This window comes from Manacus candei, unplaced genomic scaffold (genome assembly GCF_025592945.1).
Source record: "Manacus candei isolate 608988 ecotype Guabito, Panama unplaced genomic scaffold, ASM2559294v1 h1tg000005l, whole genome shotgun sequence".
NCBI classification, from domain to species: Eukaryota; Metazoa; Chordata; class Aves; order Passeriformes; family Pipridae; genus Manacus; species Manacus candei.
The window spans coordinates 24634447-24652902 of NW_026138053.1; the positions used below are offsets into that span (position 1 = coordinate 24634447).

The following is an 18456-nucleotide window of genomic DNA, read 5'->3' on the forward strand; positions in this document are numbered from 1 at the left end:
TCCAACTTGTTTGGCTCCCAGTGATGATCTTTCACAGTTTATTTTAAAATCAATTTCCTGTAAGAGTCAGGCTCGAGCTGAGTATGACACGGTGCCTCTCGCTGCTGACAAGTTTCCTCCAAGGCTGGGAAAGCAAAGCAGGGGAACAAGTGCAGCAGACAGACTTCACTGCCAAGCAGCTCTGCCCAAAAGCAGCAGAAGCCATGGAACAGGAAGGTACAACTGGGAGCAGAGAAAGCTGCCCTAGGAATTCAGGTGTGCAGCCAACTTACAGAACCCTCTTCATAGGAGCCAAAATGCTGTATGAATGATAAGGTATGTGACATATCAACTTAGAAAACACTTTCAAGACATTTTGTACAATCGGTTTCAAGTCAGAGGGTGGGGAGGCCCTGGCACGGGTTGCCCAGAGAAGCTGTGGCTGCCCCATCCCTGGAAGTGTCCAAGACCAAGTTAGAGCACCCTGGTCTAGTGGAAGGTGTCCCTGTCCATGGCAGGAGGTTTTGAATGAGATGAGCTTTAAGGTCCCTTCCAACCAAAGCCTTTCTATAATTCTATGATTCATCTCTTTCTAAAGCTCTGAGTTTAACTCTTGGTTGCTTTGTGATATTAAGTTTCATTTTTATCTTGCCCTCTAGTTCTACACAATTCTGCTTGCACTGATCTAAAAATCAGCCATTCTCACTGTGGGGATTCCTGAAGTCCCTCCTGGAACACCTTTAAGGGGTCTAAAACAGACACTGCAAAAATCAAGGGGCTTCCTGCACAGGAGCCCAGGACCTCCTTTAGCTATTTCAGGAGCAAACTGAATGTTCAAAACCAAAACATTTTGCAACATTACCTTCCTTTTCGCGCACCTGCCAACGTGCACAGAGCTAAACGCGCTGCTTCTCGTATCGTCTCTCCAGCGTCACCACTAGAGGCCAGCGAATCCTCAAACACCCAGCACCTTCCAGGGAGAGCCAGCCCCAGTGCCAGCGCTAAACCCGGAGTAAGGAACCCCTCCAGCTCACTTCACTCCTTGCAGACCCCGCGTGTGCCAAATCCCACCTCATCACTAATAAGAGATGCAACATCCTTCGTGCTCTTCTCCCACAGTTTTGCCCCCAGATTGAAAGAAATGTGTCAGCTTCCAGAGCCAGGGAATTAACTTGGAATATGGCTTTCGGTGCCTTGTTCAACCTACTGTTGCACTAGGATTTTTGTGATCATTCAGAAAAATGCTTGAAACAGCCAACTTGATACCTTTAAGCAAGAAAAAGAAGAGGGCTCCTACTGCTCTGAATGATAAAAAACTGCACCTTTGCTCCCTTTATTTCAGGTGCAATAATTCAGAGAAGAAGCTGAGATGCAGAATCAGGCTCCACACTGTTACCTGCCCAACACAACTCGGTTTGCAGTTGTGATGAGCAATGCTGTGTCTCTCAAAATTGCCCAAACCTCTGTTTAGGTGTAAACATGATTAAGGGAAACCACCACAACCTCTGTGAAGCAAAAGTGCTTTTGTGTAAACTCCTGGAGCAACAGAGACTCTCTCTCTCCCACAAGTTATATATTTGTCCATCTTACTGATGTGAACCCTCCAGAGAGATTTTTGGCACAACTACATCTCACCTTTACGTGGTGTCGAACCAAAAACCAAACCAGATGCAGAATAAAACCACCTCTGCTCCTGCTTAGACCTTGGTTTCCCGAAGAGCCCTGCCTGGGCACAACAAATGTACGAGCAATGGGCTGGGAGAGGCAAGATCAGGGAGAAGGACAAAGCCATGGGCACAAGTGTGCAACAGAAATGGGAACATGAGAGCTCTGGGGATCTCGTCTCCTGGGTACTGAAAGCACATGATAAATCACCACGGGGAAAAAAAGGCTGAAGGCGTGCGTGCCCTGTCCTGCTCGTGTGGGTGGGCTGGCAGCGAGAGTGCCTCCAGCTGCTATGCTGAGCAATAACCAAGTAAACTCTATTTTGAGCTGCTGGTAGACTTTTTTACGGCAAAAAAAAAACACCCCTCCCTTCTGGACCATCAGCTCCAACGCAGAATCTACAGTCACGACTTGCCCAGCCCCAAAAGATTTTCGTGTTCTAATTTCTACTAACTAGAGGCCTTGGCAGGATACCATCCAACTGATCCATGGGCTGCACAAAGGAATTAAAGAACAGAACGACTTCTTCCACTGCAATAACAACTCCAGGACTGAACTGAGTCATCAGGCACCGCGGGCCAGCCACAGCTCTGTTGCCAAGTGGGTTGGCTACGTCAGAACAGCTTTCCACAGGCTGCTGGCAGACTGACATGCCATCCCAGTGTCTGGAGCTGTCAATCACCACTAGAGAACTCCACAGCATTAACATTTTGTGTTGGTATCGGTATCCTTTTGAACACATGTCGGGACACAGCCTCACCACCTCTGCAAGCCTGACCAAGCGCTCTCTTCAGCAAAGAGCAGTCGTGAGCTGGTTTTCTGATGTCTCAGGTCCTATAACTTCAGCCCTCTGCCCAAAGCTGGTGCTGCAAGCACACATTGCAAACCACAGGGATGCTGGATGCGTGTTCCAAGAAAGCTCACTGCAACAAGGACGGCAGTGGAGCTTTGGTGCCTCAGTCCCACCTATTTGAATTATTTCTCAGCTCACCCTCCGGCATGGTTGATATCTTTGGAGCCTCTTGCAACAGCTGTGACTTCAAAATGTATTCTGAAGCACGTTACCAGTTTAGACAGCAGACTCTTTGGGACTTTGCACAGTATCACATTTACACTTGGTCGCCTCACAAACCCTGCTCTGCTTTCCGGGACTCTTCATCTTCAGTTTTCACTTTACATTCTTGGCCCCAGCTTTTCATGTGAATGTAATAAAACCCACTGACCTCTTCCACTAAGGCCCCACAAAACTAATTCAACACCACTATGGAAGTGAGTGGCAAAAAGTTCCACATGTAACTAGGAGCACTTCAACTTTTGAGAGAGACCACGAGTCAGGGCTGTCCTTTCTCACTGAGGGGCTACTACCTATCAGCTCATACAGCAAGGCTTGAGCTTTGGAGATGAGTGATCACTCACTGATGAATGCAGTTTTGGACAGGAGCTGGAGGAGAAATCAGGGAGGTGCATCTGAAAGCTCTGAGTTTGCAGATGTTACTGGGATGGGCTCAGGCAGCCACACACCTCAATAGGCAAGTTCTGGTGGCAGAAGATTTCTCTGGGGTCTGATGCAATCCTCTCCATTCTGCACCATTACAATGAGGCATTCAAGTAAGCAGATCAGCCAGTCTACACACAGGATTAAAGGTCAGGCCTTATGTGCCTTCAGATGCTAATATCAGTTAAGTAACAGCTTGGAAAAAAATCCCCTTCTTGGTACCTCCCTACAGAACTGAGAGGAACGTCTGACACCGCTGAAGACTGGAAACCACGTTGTTGTTTTTCCTCGGGGCTCTGAAATGCCATTAGCCATGTTATAAATATCCACAAAGCTCCCTTTCTTTCATCTAGATGACAATATATACCTCATTATTTTTTAAGCACAGAACTTCTTTTTAAAAACGGGGGGGTGTTGTGGAATAGAGGGACAGCGATGCCATAATCACACAACAACAGAAGTGTTGAGTGGTGCAGGGCGAGGGAACACGGAAAGCAGGAGCCAGTGCCAAGCCAATCCCCACAGACAGGGTAGGACATTTCATGACAACTGAGGGCACTTTAGGAGTATTTAGGGAGCAGTACAGTGCTATCAGATGGGAACACTTCTGAAACTTCCATTGCAAGCACGCAACAATTATTTTTCCTTAAAATTCCAAATGCAGAATCAGAAAATTATTTCCAAGAGATGACGGCCATTCCAGTGTCATTTAGTCCCCAGTTGCTCTTTTACAACCTGAAGAGCTGCATATTCTCTCCTCAGAGCTAGTGAAAAGGACAGAATTACCAGAAATCAGGCCAACAAAACTACATTAAAGGTAAATTCATTCTTTCAGCCTCTTTGCCAAAAAGCACTCTACTTGCCATCAATAAAAACACAGAAATAACCCTCCATCCCAGTGATGACAACAGCACCCCTGGCACGTCTCAGAGCTTTTTTTTTTTTTTTTTTTGAACCACACTCTTCCTATGGTGAAATCAAGGGCTCACTGAAATACTTGCCAAATTTTCCTCAACTTTATTAGGGTCCATATTCTGTTCCTAGTATTTCCAACAAGGAGTTGCCAAGCAGCTGAGTAACTAACGGAGTGGCCAAGTTTGTATGACGGGAGGAATTTTTTTCCCCCGAGAGAGATTAGTAGGAGCCCTAACACCTTCTGACAACAGGTCTACTTACCCAATGTCAATGTTTCCATGGTGTTTTATGTACTCACCATAGAGACAGGACTCAGAGGAAAGTGTTTTAGGTGAGTGCTGTCATCTGAGAGCTTGTCAGAACCCCAACCTACCCAGCTGTGCATGACCATGCAGTCCAGTTCGAATAATCATCACTTTGAACCTTTATCAAGCAAGTTGAGCAGAAGCTGAAACAAGCCTTACTATTGACACAAAGCTTCAAAGATAAATAGCAATTATGAGTCCTTTCACTAAACTTACACCACCTCTAAAAGCTCATAAAGGGATTCAAGGGAAAGATATGGCAGAAAGGGAAATAAACCACGTCTTGACATGTTTCCTTCCCCCAAACCTGCGTCTGGTACCAAGGCAGGATTTCCATGAAAGAAGTCACTAATGAGAGAGAAAATAAACAGCAACAGCAGTTCTGTGACACACAGCTGTGTGTGCATGTGCAGCTATTTCAGACAGCTGCTGATGCTCAGATGAAGATCTGCGGGGTCTGGATGTAGAAGAGAAGAGAATTCAGGCGTTGGAGGAATCCTGGCCCAGCTGAAAGAGGGACAATCTCAACACTGACACAGAGCAGATGACAACAGAGGTCACCCACCGAGGGTCTGTTAGGAAAAGCACAATCAAGACAACTTCCACTTTTTCTCATGCCAATATATATAGGTTTTGTTTACATTTCTTATTTCTGAGACCAACCCCCAGCCATATGCAATGGTCTCTGATAGGAGCAGGATCAGAGCAGTGCAGGCAGACGCTACAGAAAACAGCTGTTCAAAGAAAAACCTATCGTGGTGCACAAATTTGCTTGGAAGAGGAAAGGACATTCCTCCTCCAAGTTTGTCCAAACAAACACCACAATGCCCCAAACAGAACACACAAGGCTCATGACTAATGGTATAATACAAGGAAAATTCAGCACATACTGTGTGTGGCAACACAGAGACTCACATGCTACAGAGAAAACACGATGCTCTCAAGGTTGATTAATTCTTCTTTGAATCACAGTGCACTCAGAGATATAACGAGCACACATTTGAAACAAAATGGTAAGATTAATGGTTCTGTTTCTAACCACAAAGTGGGCAGTGAGTGCAGGTTTCCTAGGAAGCTTCTCATAGCTACTGTGGGATATGGCAGTGCTCACTTGCCCCTCTAAATCACTCTGTGGCACAGCACCATTTCAGTGAAGAGTTACCTACATTTTCGTGGTCAGCAACAGATCTCTGTGGTGAAGCAGGTGGTATTTTGAGCGTAGAAAGCACGAGCAGATCCTCTGGGATGAGAGGCACGCTATTCATATAGGATGTTATTACAGAGGTAAGTATCTGGTGTGAATTCTTCCCGCTACATTTAATATCCACACTCAACAAAGTCCAGCACACAGGCAGTGACCAGCCCTCAGTTCAGCTGAATCCAGTTGCTCTCCCCCAGCAGCTGCATGCAATGATAACCAAATTCTCACATGGACATCTAATATCGTGGGTAGGAGGCACAGAAAGCTTAAGTCAAACCATCAGGTTTCAGAGATTCCCCAAAGCTCTCACGCCAACTGGTTACAGCCCAAACGCTACCTGGAAAATCCGCTCTGCACAGAATAAAGCCAGAAAAGGTTTAAGCAGGTGAAAATGGCATTTAAGAAGCTGGCAGAAGCCATGACCAGTGCCATGACTTTCTCAGATTCCAACGTATTTGGCATTGCAACACACATTCCTCACGAGATCTTTAATTTTTCTGGTACAGGTCAATCTTGCCAATCTAAGCTATTAACTTTCCACTGCTCTTTTATTGAGTGGCAGTGATCAGACACAGCCTCGAGACTGGTTTTCCACTCTTCCACTGAAGACTCTCATGAGCCACAGACAGATTAAAACAATAAAGTTCAGTCAGGTGCATTTTCGTGCCCTGTATCCTCAAAGAAATCTCACTGTGGCAATTTCTGTGCTTGCTGTGTGTGCTTCCATTTCCCTACAGTCTGCCAGCTCTGGGAGAAGGAATCTCTTAAAATTTAGAGCAGGGGAGTCTGAAGGTATCTGCTGTTCACTGCTTACGGGTAAGGTTTTGAGGATTTTCCCCTCCTCTGAATGAGGACTGTGCATCTCTTCTGCCAACAGCTCAGGGCACAGCTTTTCCCCACCAGCTGCTGGAAAGCTTTGCCAAGATCTGGGATAGGATGGGAGAAGAGAGCCTCACTGCTCTGAATTTCTCACGTGCAGCAGTCTCACCTCAACACCAAGAAAGAAAAATGAACCTTTAACGCTCAATGAGCACCAACATTTTGTCCACTATCAGAGCTACCAGCCAGATTCTTAAATTTCCCACAGATTTTCTGCATTAAGGAAATATGTCAGGAGCAATTTTTACGTGGGAAGGAATAAGCCACCAGATGAGTGAATACCTAATAGCAGCCAAGGGCTGTCTCCTTTGCAACCAGCAGGAGACAAAACACAGAGTGCTACTGTTCAACAAACCTGGCATCTCGCAGCAGGATGAGCTCTTGCTGCCTCTCCTCTCCTTGCTGACATCATTCCCACCCCTTCACATCCTTCCCTAGGAGAGATGTGACTTGTTTGTACGGGAGCCGCCGGCAGCGAGCGAGGTACAGCCGGCTCACTCCCCCAGCTGAGCTCCCAGGCAGCTCTGCCAACTTCCCTTGGTCCCCAGTCAATACATCTGCCCCATTCTTGCAACGTCACCACTGAACTTATCTACAGTTCAGGAGTTTTCACACCAAGGCTGAGACCACGGCAGAGATCAGCCAAGATGTCCCTGTAACACACACAGTTCCAAACCCAAACCTTCCCCAAGGCCTGCGCCAACACGTTTGCCACCCTCGGCCCCTGACATTCGCTGAAAGGGCTCAGTGTTCCCCGGTACCCAAATGCTCTGCAGAAGCTCGAGAGCACAAATTCATTTAGGTCACAGCCATGTGAGCAGTTTCGCCGGGATCCTGTTTTCAAAAGGAAAAACCGTGGAGTCATTCCAAAAGAGAAACCGCAAGTCTTAAAATCTTACGACTAGTTTAGCGAGCAGATGCTGAGCGTGCCAACACTCCCAAGCTTTCTTGCAAAGTCTGAAAAAAACGAGAGCTAAGGACCTAACAGGTGAAGCAAAAATTAGGCATATAAAGCTCCAACTGGCCTGGTAGTTCTGACTGGAAAGCAGAAAGTTGCACCCGCTCGCTGACGTGGTGCAGCTTCTTTGAGCAAAAGGTGTGGGAGCCCTTAATAGCAGTTTAAAGCTACCAATTAGCTTGAACACTGCTGAGCTCCTCTAAGCTTCTTAAGCGCTGCAGAGCCGATTGCTAAACTTCCAAAGGGTAACTGATCCTCACTTCCCTCAGAGACACGTCCCTGTCTCCATGGCCTGCACCCTGCCAGGTTCAGAGAGGCAGCGTGAGGGATGTGCCTGTCAGGAGACATCAGCACCTTCTCAAACGGATGGGTGCCAGCAGCTCCCAGTCGTGCAATCACCTGTGGCTCAACAAGTGGGACCAGCAATCACAGCCCAATCAAGGTGGGGACCTTACAGAGCAGGCAGGTGTGCTCTGTGCTCGGCCCAGCCCCCTGAGCGCCTGCAAACAAGTGGCTCATTGTGCAGCCTCATAAATCTCATGACATCACCACAGCAGAAGCTGCCATCCCTGCAAGAAAACAATTTGGTTCCCAGGATACCTAAGATTTCAAATAACCTGCAGTTGCTCAAAGCCATTGCTGTGACCCTTCCTACAATGCTAAGGAGGTTTGCCTTCCTTCTCATTCAGGTCTCGTTCCCTGCCCAGGACCACTCATCTTTGCTCCTGAATATTAAGTACATTTTCCTCTCACAGTTAAATTCCCACTTGGCCTACAAAACACTTTGGAATCTCAAAACAGAAATGGTTATTACAAACCTGTAGAGAGGATTATAAAAGATTACATGCCCCTATTACATAGCTGCCAAGTTCTGAGAAGACTCTCAAGTGACACTTCTCCCCAAAGCATGGAGAGGCTTTCATGAGAGGTTTAGAAAGCAGAAAGTGGAGAACAGCAGAAAAGTTAATTATTTGTGGGAAAAAAAAAAAATCTGCAGTTTTTCTTCTTAATTTATGCATGGTCCTTTTCTTACCCAGCTCTGTACCCCTCCCCTGTTCTCTTCTCTGCTGTGCTTGCTCTCACCAACCCCTAATCTCCATCTCACAGCCCCTTCAACACCAGGCATCCAGACTGGGCTGTTCCCTCTTCATTCTTTATTTTTTGCCACAGTGAAGGAATAAGAAGAAAGGGAAAGCATCCTGAACTTAAAAAGGACCTTGGCCCAAGGCAGCTGTGCAAAAAAAAAAAAAAAATAGCAAAACAATTTAAAAGCAAATGCTGCTGGGTTTCCTGCACACATTTTGGGTGCACAAAAAAATGTACCGGTGTGCTTGGGGTCAAAGCTAAAGATGTGCATGGCACAAGCAGTGCACAGAGCTTTGGCAAAAGCACCAGCACCAAAGGTTCACAGACAGCTGTACCCCCACCCTTGCCAAGAAGGCATCAGCCAGCTGACATTTATTTGTTTCAGAAGAGCAAGACTCTTTTGCTTTCTCCTGCCAAGGAGGGAGGTACGGGAAGGGCAAAGGTAGAGAAGTGTTTCTGTGGAGGCAACGAGCCACAAAAACAGACCAGGTGATGAGATGACTCTCTTTGTGTGTGGTGCAGTTTATGATGAGAAGGAATAAAGGAAAAACAAAGAATAATAAGCCCCACAAAGCTCTCACGTGGTGTTTCAAATGCTCGCTCATCACTGCCCAGCCTGTCACTACTGTACAATTTTAGTTATTTTCAGCCTGAACCTTTCTGCACACCTGGGTATAGACATGGGCAACTGGGAGCTTCTTTTGGGTTTGGGGTTTTTGCCTCAAGAGACTTCTGGGAAAAGAGAACGTAGGAGTTGTGAGCACTGCTGATGTCTCATAGAGGGCAGCTGATTTCCCTTGTCAAAGGGAGAGTTCACAGGACACTAAAATCTACTACAACGATGTGCATTTTTTTGCATATTAACCAGGTCTTTCAGGCATATAGGCTAAAGTTAGTTTTCTTATTTTAACCATTTAAAACAAATGACTTAGTAAGGGACCACCTCAAGGGATTCAAATAAAATGTAAAAGAAGCCCTGCAGTACTCCCCATGACGTTTATTTAGACAGACCCACTCTGCTTCCTTCTGGCATCTTCAAAATGTTTTCTGGAGAACCTGGAACCAGCTATTACACACCAATTCGTTGATTTGACCTACTTAAAGACAAAACCTCACACAAAAGCAGCAGAACGCTCCTCATTCCATTTTCCTCGCTCACATCTGAAAAGTCTTCCTGCACCTCAGTGTTTCAACACTAATATAAAAAAGGATTGGACTTTTTTCATCCTTTACAGACTGTTCAGACAGAAAACTTTAGAGGAAGGAGACTGGACCTTACATAAATGCAGTGGGGATCCTGAGCCATATTTTTATTTATGCAAAGAGATGTCTCATGGCAAATAATCTGCATCCCACATTTAATGCTGTACAGCAATGACCTGTAATACCTCTTATCAGCTCTAGCCTTTAACCTTCAGTTAAAGGTTATGTGAGGTTATTTTCCCTGTGTAATTTAACCCAGGTATTGTATCTGGTGTAGGGAGGGAAAGCTGGACTGGGGAGAAAAATCCCCTTTGGTTAACCATAAGGAGGTTACCACTAATGTGGTCAAAGCAGGACACTGAGTGGCAGGCTGGAATCATGGCTCAGGAGCCTCCTGACCTGAAGCACTTTGCTCTCTCTCCACATTGCAACACATCAATATCAGCAAATCAAGCACAATTTTGTTCCAGAATTTCAGAATAGTGAGTGATTTCTCTCTTCTTGCCTACTCTGCATGATGTTGCCCAGAGAAGCTGTGTGGAAGTGTTCAAGGCCAGGCTGGAGAGAGCCCTGAGCAACCTTGTCTAGTAGAAGGTGTCTAGGTGGAACTAGATTATCTTTATGGTCCCTTCCAACCCCTGTGATTCTATGTTGGGGGAAACTAACTGTGAAAAAAAGAGGCAATATGGGAAGAAATGACAGTGCCAAGGCAGAGAATTGCAAGTGCTGAGCTGACCCCGTGCTGGGGAAGGACGTCCTTGCAGGCCAGCTTGGTCTGGACATCTTTGCCATGCTCAGATCAAGGCTCCTGAGGTACCACCAAAACAGGTGGAGCAGGTTCCCTGTGCTTTTGGCAAACCCAAAGCAGCATGATTAATGTGTCCTTTGAGGATGGGCTAGCTAATTAAAAGGATCTGGAGCTAGGGTGCAGTATTTCAGGTATTCTTCAGCTAGGTTTTCCCTTTACTTAGTGTTTCCTTCTCTTTGCAGTAAAGTTAGGCTGTGAAGAATAAAGGCAACCCCACATGCTCACCCCAAACACTCTCCATCCTTGAGCCCTAGCCTACTTAGGGTTTTCCTCCTTACTCCTGCTATATTCCCCAAAACCTGTAAAATGTAACCCTCGTGAGCACCAAACCTCTTGTTATTCACTATGCTCCTTTTCAGCTGATTTGTATTTTTAAGCCAAACTTCTGTATTGTAAATTTGTATTTAAAAATTTTAATGCATATTTACATTTAATGCCTAAGAACAAACATGCACTTATTCCCAAACGTTCTGCAAACTGACAGCACGAAGCTCCCAGAGCGAATCCAAACCCCCTCCTACCCAAAGGGTAAAGCCACAGGTGCTCCTCTCCCAAATCCTAGAAGGAGAACAAATGAACCCAGTAAGGATAAATAACAACCAGTGGAGAGAAAATGTCTTTCCTACAGCAATGCTGAACAGAAATTTATAGGTCACAACCTTGCAGAAACAGGCCTGATAACATCTAATTAGCAGTCCTGCTGCGCAACCATGTCTCATAACAGTAAATCCAACCAGACCAGGGGGAAAGGGAGAGGGGAGGCTTTATACAAACACAATAATTATAATATTTTGTAGGGATTTGCTTTATGCTGCTGGTTTGTGGTGTTGCCCTCCGCAGTAGGAATAATCAACCCACACAAGTGATTTTATGAATTATTACTGAAATACATTTCACTCCTATTGGGAAACAATTTAGAAGGTCAGCACAGATCTTTATTAATTATTTTTAAACTGAAATGCTAAGAATTCTGTTTGCTGCCAGAAGACGGGTGGAGAAGGCAAGGAAAGTTCACATACCCAAGAGACTATTAACTAGAACCAACTTGGACAATGCATTTGAGAAGCACTTCCTTCCAGCTACTGTAGAGCGCTGTCCTTAACATGCCTTTACTTAAGCAGCCAATTTTCCACCACTGAGTACAATGAGATTTCAAAACACACATGAAATCAGAGTATAAACAGACACAAACATCCCACTTAGTGACATAACAAAAGAAAATACAGGGCAGAAAACTCGAGCTCCTCTATTTTCTGCTCTTCATAAAATACCTTCGGGTTTTACACACGCTCTGCTCCTCTATTCCTTTTTTTTCCCCCCCTTTAAGTGACAGTACTATCACAAAATACTCTGCTCAGCTGTCTTAGCAATGGTGTTCCTGAACAAAAGAAAATTATTCCTGGGAGGTTGAGGGATGAATTCCACCATATTATGGCACAGGGAATGGAGTTTCAGAGGAAGCAAGTGGCCAACAAGGCAGCAGCAGAGACAGCAGGAAGGGGTGGTGAACCAGGCAGAGCTGGTCCCTGCCAGCAGCACAAAGCAGGAATGTTTAAAAATACATATGAAGATCATGCCACAGACAGCAGGAATGACAAACAGATGAGAGGCAGCACCCAAGAGTGAAAGACTAAGGAACAACTCTCTTTTTCCAAGAGTTTTAGTTTGCTGGAGACAGATGGTGCTGCTTCCACATGGTTAGAGCTGGATGGTACCCTACCCCCAGCCCCTGATGGATGTCAGACTTATTTTTGTAAATCTCTGGTGATAAAAACCATCCATGGCATCTTGTTCATTTCCTCCTTACTACTTTGTTTGCCAAAAACTTTAAACTCTGCTTTCCTTGCCACATCTACAGCCCAGTACCATTTGTCCTGCTCTCCGTGACTAATGATGATTGTGCACATCCCTTGTCTTTGCAGAAGCCTCTTTAAGTAACAGCACAAGAGCTGAAAATGATATCTCAGTACCTGGGACCATTTTTGTTAGCCCTGAAGCAATCAGACACAATGATGAAAAGGAGAAAAAAAAAATCAATTTTTTTTTCTTTCCCAAACTCTCATGTGATTAAAATCCATTAAAATGCAAACAGGCTTGAATTTTATTTTATCCATCAGTGACCACACTTTGCTGTCCCTGGGCTATGGCTGTCTCTTTGTGAATTCTCTGCACGTAAGAGGAGCCAAGCTCTAGGTTTAGGAGCAATCAATCTACCAAACCTCGCTAAATATATATGTGTGTGTGTATTCTGTAATGATTTCCATTTTTCACGTTGATTTACATTGATCATTGAAAAAGTACATTCAGCTCCATGTTTGCTGAGCTCTGAATAAACAAAGTGAAGGCTGTTGGGTATCCAAAGACAAATGAGACATTACAGATGTAGACAAAACCTATCATCACCCTGAAAGCATTTCTCTTTGAAATTATATAGCCATGCAGAAGTTATTTAGAGTGGAGATGGCTGTATGTGTTTTTAATTCAGCCTGGGCCCTGCTGGGGGTAGGGAGGGTGTCTGAGGAGCCTCTACGCTGCCACTTTTTTCTCTGTGTGTACCTGACAAAACAGGAATGTCTGACTCAGGATGTTTTCCTTCCCCTTGCATTCTCTAGTTTCCATTTCTCAGGATAGGTCTCCTTAGGTGCATATGTCTAAGTGCATATATAACACACCCACCTGGAATTTCACCATTAAAATAAATACACCGGCATCCACGTGAACATGCGATTCCACATCAAGCACAACCATGAAAATCCAACAACAGTCTGTGCCCTCATATGCAGACTTTGTCTCCTTTTGCAGACAAAAAAACCCCCTGTTTCAAGGCCATGTTGGAAATTATAGTTTCCACAGTAACAGCAGGAAGGTGTCAGAAGTCTGGGCACATACACTGCACAGCACAGCCAGGCTCCTGCATTTGGTGGCTCCTGGCTCTACAAGATGCTGCACATGCACCCAGTAAATTGTTTTGGTTCCTGTGCAGACACAAATTTCTCAATTAATATGTTTAAACCATTCATGTCTTTTGTCGAAGTAACTCAAAACTCCTGCTCTACACATATAATCCCCCCTCCCCCCAACAAACCAAATAGTATTTTACAATTATATTTAAGGGCCTTCACTTCTGCTTACAGGCATAAAGCATTCACAGAAAGCCCAGAAGAAACTCCACAATAAAGAAGGAAAAACGTACTTCCTGGAAAGAAGTCATTCCCTTTTACAGTTAATAGAGTATATCCAAGCAGGAGCTAATGAACTGTCATTACAATGAGCTCCTCGGGCAGGTTCTGTGGCAACCTGCTCCCTGCTGCTGCAGATGCACCAGCTAAAAACTACCTTGTTAGCACAGCTAAAACAAGGGCTGCAGCAGCCAGGGATCTGGATTAGGAGGGGGGAAAAAAGTCATTAGCAGAGTGCTGTGTTGGATCTGGGTAGATCCAACAGCAGTCTCAGCTCCCCAACCCTGTCCCATGCTCACCAGCACCCAAAGAGTGTGTAGGAGGGCACCAGATTGATTTTGAACATGTACAGGATTTGTCTCTGCTGGAGCAAGCCATGGAAAATTTTGCTCCATCTTCTACTGGCACATGTTGGTTTGCTCTTCTCTGATAATTAATCATGTACACTGACTTTGCTGAAGTACCAGGGCGACTATCTCAGCCACTTCCTTGAGATCACGTATTAAAAGATATAAAAAAGACATATGAAAGGTATACAAACCTCTTGAAGCCTAACCCCACAAAGGCACAGGGGCCTCACCTCCCGCCCTGTCAGTGTCTTTGACCCCCTCCCAGGTGCCCCATGCTTTTGACAAGTCCTCTGGATTAAAATGCTTTTACTGACACAGGTCACCCCTAACACTGAGACAACTTTAAAAAAAAAAAAAAAAAGAGTCAAATCCTCACATGACAGTTGCACATGTAAGTGGGGGTGGAAGTCACAGTTGGAATTAATGAAAACTAATGTTAAGAAAACTATTTGTCTCTGTCACAGCAGATTGAACACTTATCCCTTTCCCTCCCATTCCTTTCCAAAACTTCCTTGTATTTGTAAGACTAAGTCTCAGTATCATTTAGTGGTACCTCAATAAAGGAAGGGACTGTCATTTCAAGACATCAGTGGCTTGAACCACACTCATTTTATCAGGCTACAGGAGGGCAGACAGGAAACATACCACTAACCACAGTGGTGCAGCCAGAGCCCTCCCCTTGCTGAGCACCACACACTCACCACCCCAGCCTGCAAAGGCAGCACTGTGGTACAGCAGGCATGCAAGGCTTCACTGCCTCAGAAAGCTGGCAGAGGAACTGGTTACTGAGCCAGGTTATTTATACAGGGCACAGCCAATATCCTCCACGGGTAATAAAGGAGCTGTTCGGATCCGTGTGTTCACCTTCCTCCCTTCCAGGCACTGCCTGGAGCCCTGTCACCAACACAGCCTCTTCTCCTGTCCAAGTGCAGCCAGAGCTAGCAGGAGAGAGAAGGTAGATGGAGACACACTGCAAGAGCTTAAAGTCTGGCAGATTTTTTTTGCAGTAATTTGTCAAAACCGCTTGCCAAAGCATCTGTGTCGCTAAATGACTGCTGGAGGAAAATTGCTTTTAAGAGTGCCTATGTTAAAAGGGCTGCTATTTTTTCTGTGAAAATGGATTGTAAATTCACAGACGTAAGTAGAAGGAAATCTATAGCAACTCACGTTAGGATGAGGGAGATGCAGCTAAAACTCTGACAACATCACAGAAGTATGCAATAATCTCAGACTTTACTTGGGAGTAGTCAGAGTATGGGATGCAGGAAAACACTTCAGTACCCATAAAACATGCAAAAGCAGCTGAAGTCAGACATAAAAATGAATAAGCAGGTCTGCTTACAATTTGCCATTGGACTTGACAGTGAACTTGCTTGCATTTCACTTTTTACAAAGAGAGATTTGTCTGTGACAAAGGAAAGGCAAAAAGAATCAGAGATCTTTGCACAATAAACACATCTCAAGAACTAGAGTTCAAACTTCATACAAAGACTAGAAAGTATTAAAAAAGCACACAACTCTGATCCCCTATGTCTCAAACCTACAGAAAACATCAACAGCAACATGTGGTGGCAGCTGACACAAACAGATGCATTTTGAGCTGCAAAATTGGATTTGTTCATTGCCTGTTCTCACACGTCACTGCCAATTGTCCGGCTCCTCTCTGCATCAGTTTTCAGACAAGTGGTTTTTCATAGAACCACCGAATCCCAGAATGGTTTGGGTTGGAAGGGACCTTAAACCCCATCTCATTCCAACCCCCCTACCATGGGCAGGGACACCTTCCACTAGCCCAGGTTGCTCCAAGCCCCATCCAATCTGGCCTTGGACACTTCCAGGGATCCAGTGGCAGCCACAGCTTCTCTGGGCAACCTGTGCCAGGGCCTCACCACCTTCACAGGGAAGAATGTCTCCTGAATATGGAAACTTCCTTCAGTTTAAAGCCATGTTCTCCTACCCTATCACTACATTCCTTGACAAATATCCATGTTTTGAGAAGGACGCTCCTATACCAAATGCACACATTAAAATGACCAGCTTATTCCCCATAAGGAACGAACACAGAGAATGCCTGCTCTCCAAAACACGAGCTGCTCTGAGGAGCTATTTCAGTAATTTTTTTTTGTCACCTTCTCTGTAGGAAATATTTTTTGACTGCACTTGAACAAGCGGTCCCATAACTTGAAATAAGCTCTCTCGCCCACAGAAGACCAGATGTCGAGCTTCAGCTTTCCTCAGAGTAAGAACAAAACCACTCAGGGGACAGTTGGTTTCAATGCTAACATGTCAAGAGTTTCATGCATTAGCCTATTGTTTACATAAACAGCTTCCTTTAAACAAGCAATGTTTTACAGGATTATGAAGTATTTATTTCAGAAGAGTCTAAAGAGTCTCTTGAGTAACCACCACAGAGAAAAATATCACCACAGAAAGCACGAGGCTAAACGATGATACAAGTTAATTAGTTAAGGCAAGTGATCAAGTAACTCTATAGCAAAGCAATGGGATAAATAAGGGCACAGAGAGAATCTTGCACATACTTGTTTACTTCTAAAATGCCATTGCTTCGAGTCCCAAATCACACACTATTAGCATGACAAACCTACCCCATTCATTATTTGGAAAAAAACCAAAGGCCTAAAACCCAAATACTTTCCTTGGGGTTTGTTATTTTAAGGCAAAAAGGGTCAATGTGCCTAGGAAGGGCTCGTTTTGTAAGCACGCAGGCAATTTGCATCTCGCGCCAAGTTCCATTATGGACAGGATTTGTGGAGATGCAAACCAGGGAGCTTTGCCTGAAGAAAATTTCACCACGGCAGAACTCACCCTCCCGCCACGGGCCCCAAATGCACGTGTCTACAGGAGTTAAGGCTCCCATTTCCAGTGTCAAATAAGCTTAGCAAGGACTGAACCCCTGGGTACAGCAGTTCCCCTTTCTGCACCCTCTGGCAGCTGCAGTTTAGGCCTGTCTTTGGAACACAGAATTTTGAGAGAAGTCTCACACAATTTCTTTCATACTTCTTAAGCCTGGGCTCGCCAACTCCTCAAGGGAAGCACCAAGGACCAGTCTGGGCCCCTCCTGGGCTGTGGGGCAGGTGCCAACATGCCACAGACACCCCCAGTCCAGGAGCATCTCCCGCTGCCCTCCAGGAGATCCTGCCCCGTTGGGTCTCACAGCTGAAGCTTCTCCTTCTGGAGAGTCAACAGCTGAAACACAGAGCTTTGCCAAAGACTCCAAATCCATCTGCTCCAGACACAGCTTCTCCTCTGGAAAGCCAAGACTGTTTTTCCTCCTCCAGCCACTTCCTTTCGACCCAGTCTGGCCTGTTATCAAAGGAAAAGCTTCTCCCACCAAAACCCCAAAGCTTGACTTCACCGGGAGCCCTTTTTCCTAATCTCTACATTTCCACTCTTTGGCTGCCTCTGAGAGAGCTGCAACTCTTCAAATCCCCTCTCTCCCTGCAAAGAAAATACAGGAGGATAAGATGTCTCTAGAACATAATTACCTTCTCCTCAGATAATTCCTGTGCAGTAATTTCTCATGATCAAGGTAATCACAGACAATATTCCTGCATGCTCCAGCTGTCAGACTCCTCTGCACCAGCAACATAAGGTACAACATCCCGACAGGCCCAGGGATACAGACCACAGAAACAACAAACAGCAACCTGGAACACAACACCCTGTCAGTCACTTGTGATTTCATCGAGTCAGAAAATAGCTCTTAAAAAATATAAACGTCCTCGTTCATCCCACTGAATGTGAATTTCTGGATTCTGAGGAAGCAGTCTGGGGATTAAATACATGAAAATCACCAGGCAACACTGAAATAACTGAAACTACCTTCTTAGAGGCACCATTTGTTAAGTGTAATTAAAATCAGATAAGCGTAATTTTATTGGCTTCGGATATTATGGCTAATTATCTTGTGTTCATAAACATTCAGCTGAAGACTATTAGCCTATTGCCCACTTTAAACATTACAATGCCTGGGATGAACCAGGCAAGAGGAAAAGGGGGGGAGCGTTAAAGTGATACTCAAAGCACTTAAATGCCAGAAATGTTCCCTGCACATCCCCACCCTCCTGTAATTTCCAATATACCATTTACACAACATTAACTACCACAAAGCCACGCTACAGAGTTTAAAAAAGAGCAACACTGGACTGCAACATGTTATTTTCATACTTTTAACTACAAAAAACTACAGTGGTTTTAATGCAATGAGGGATTAGGTAGAAGCAGATATCTTGGATCTTCTCTGATAATTGAAGATGGAGTTTGAACACCTTGTGACACAACACTGGGGATTGCAGCACAAGGCATTTGCACAGCACTTAAATGAACACATGAATAAGCTCAATTGTGTAAAAGTTCACTTATAAAAACCCCACCAAAAATAAACTACTTAAGAGCACAAGTGATTTGGGAGT

The 18456-nt window shown here is 44.9% G+C and overlaps 1 protein-coding gene across 7 annotated transcripts in view; it reads right to left on the minus strand.

Annotated features, from left to right (window-relative positions):
• The window catches only part of RASAL2 (RAS protein activator like 2), a 184068-nt gene that overhangs the window by 78435 nt on the left and 87177 nt on the right, over nucleotides 1-18456 (minus strand). The gene's annotated exons all lie outside the window — the stretch shown is intronic.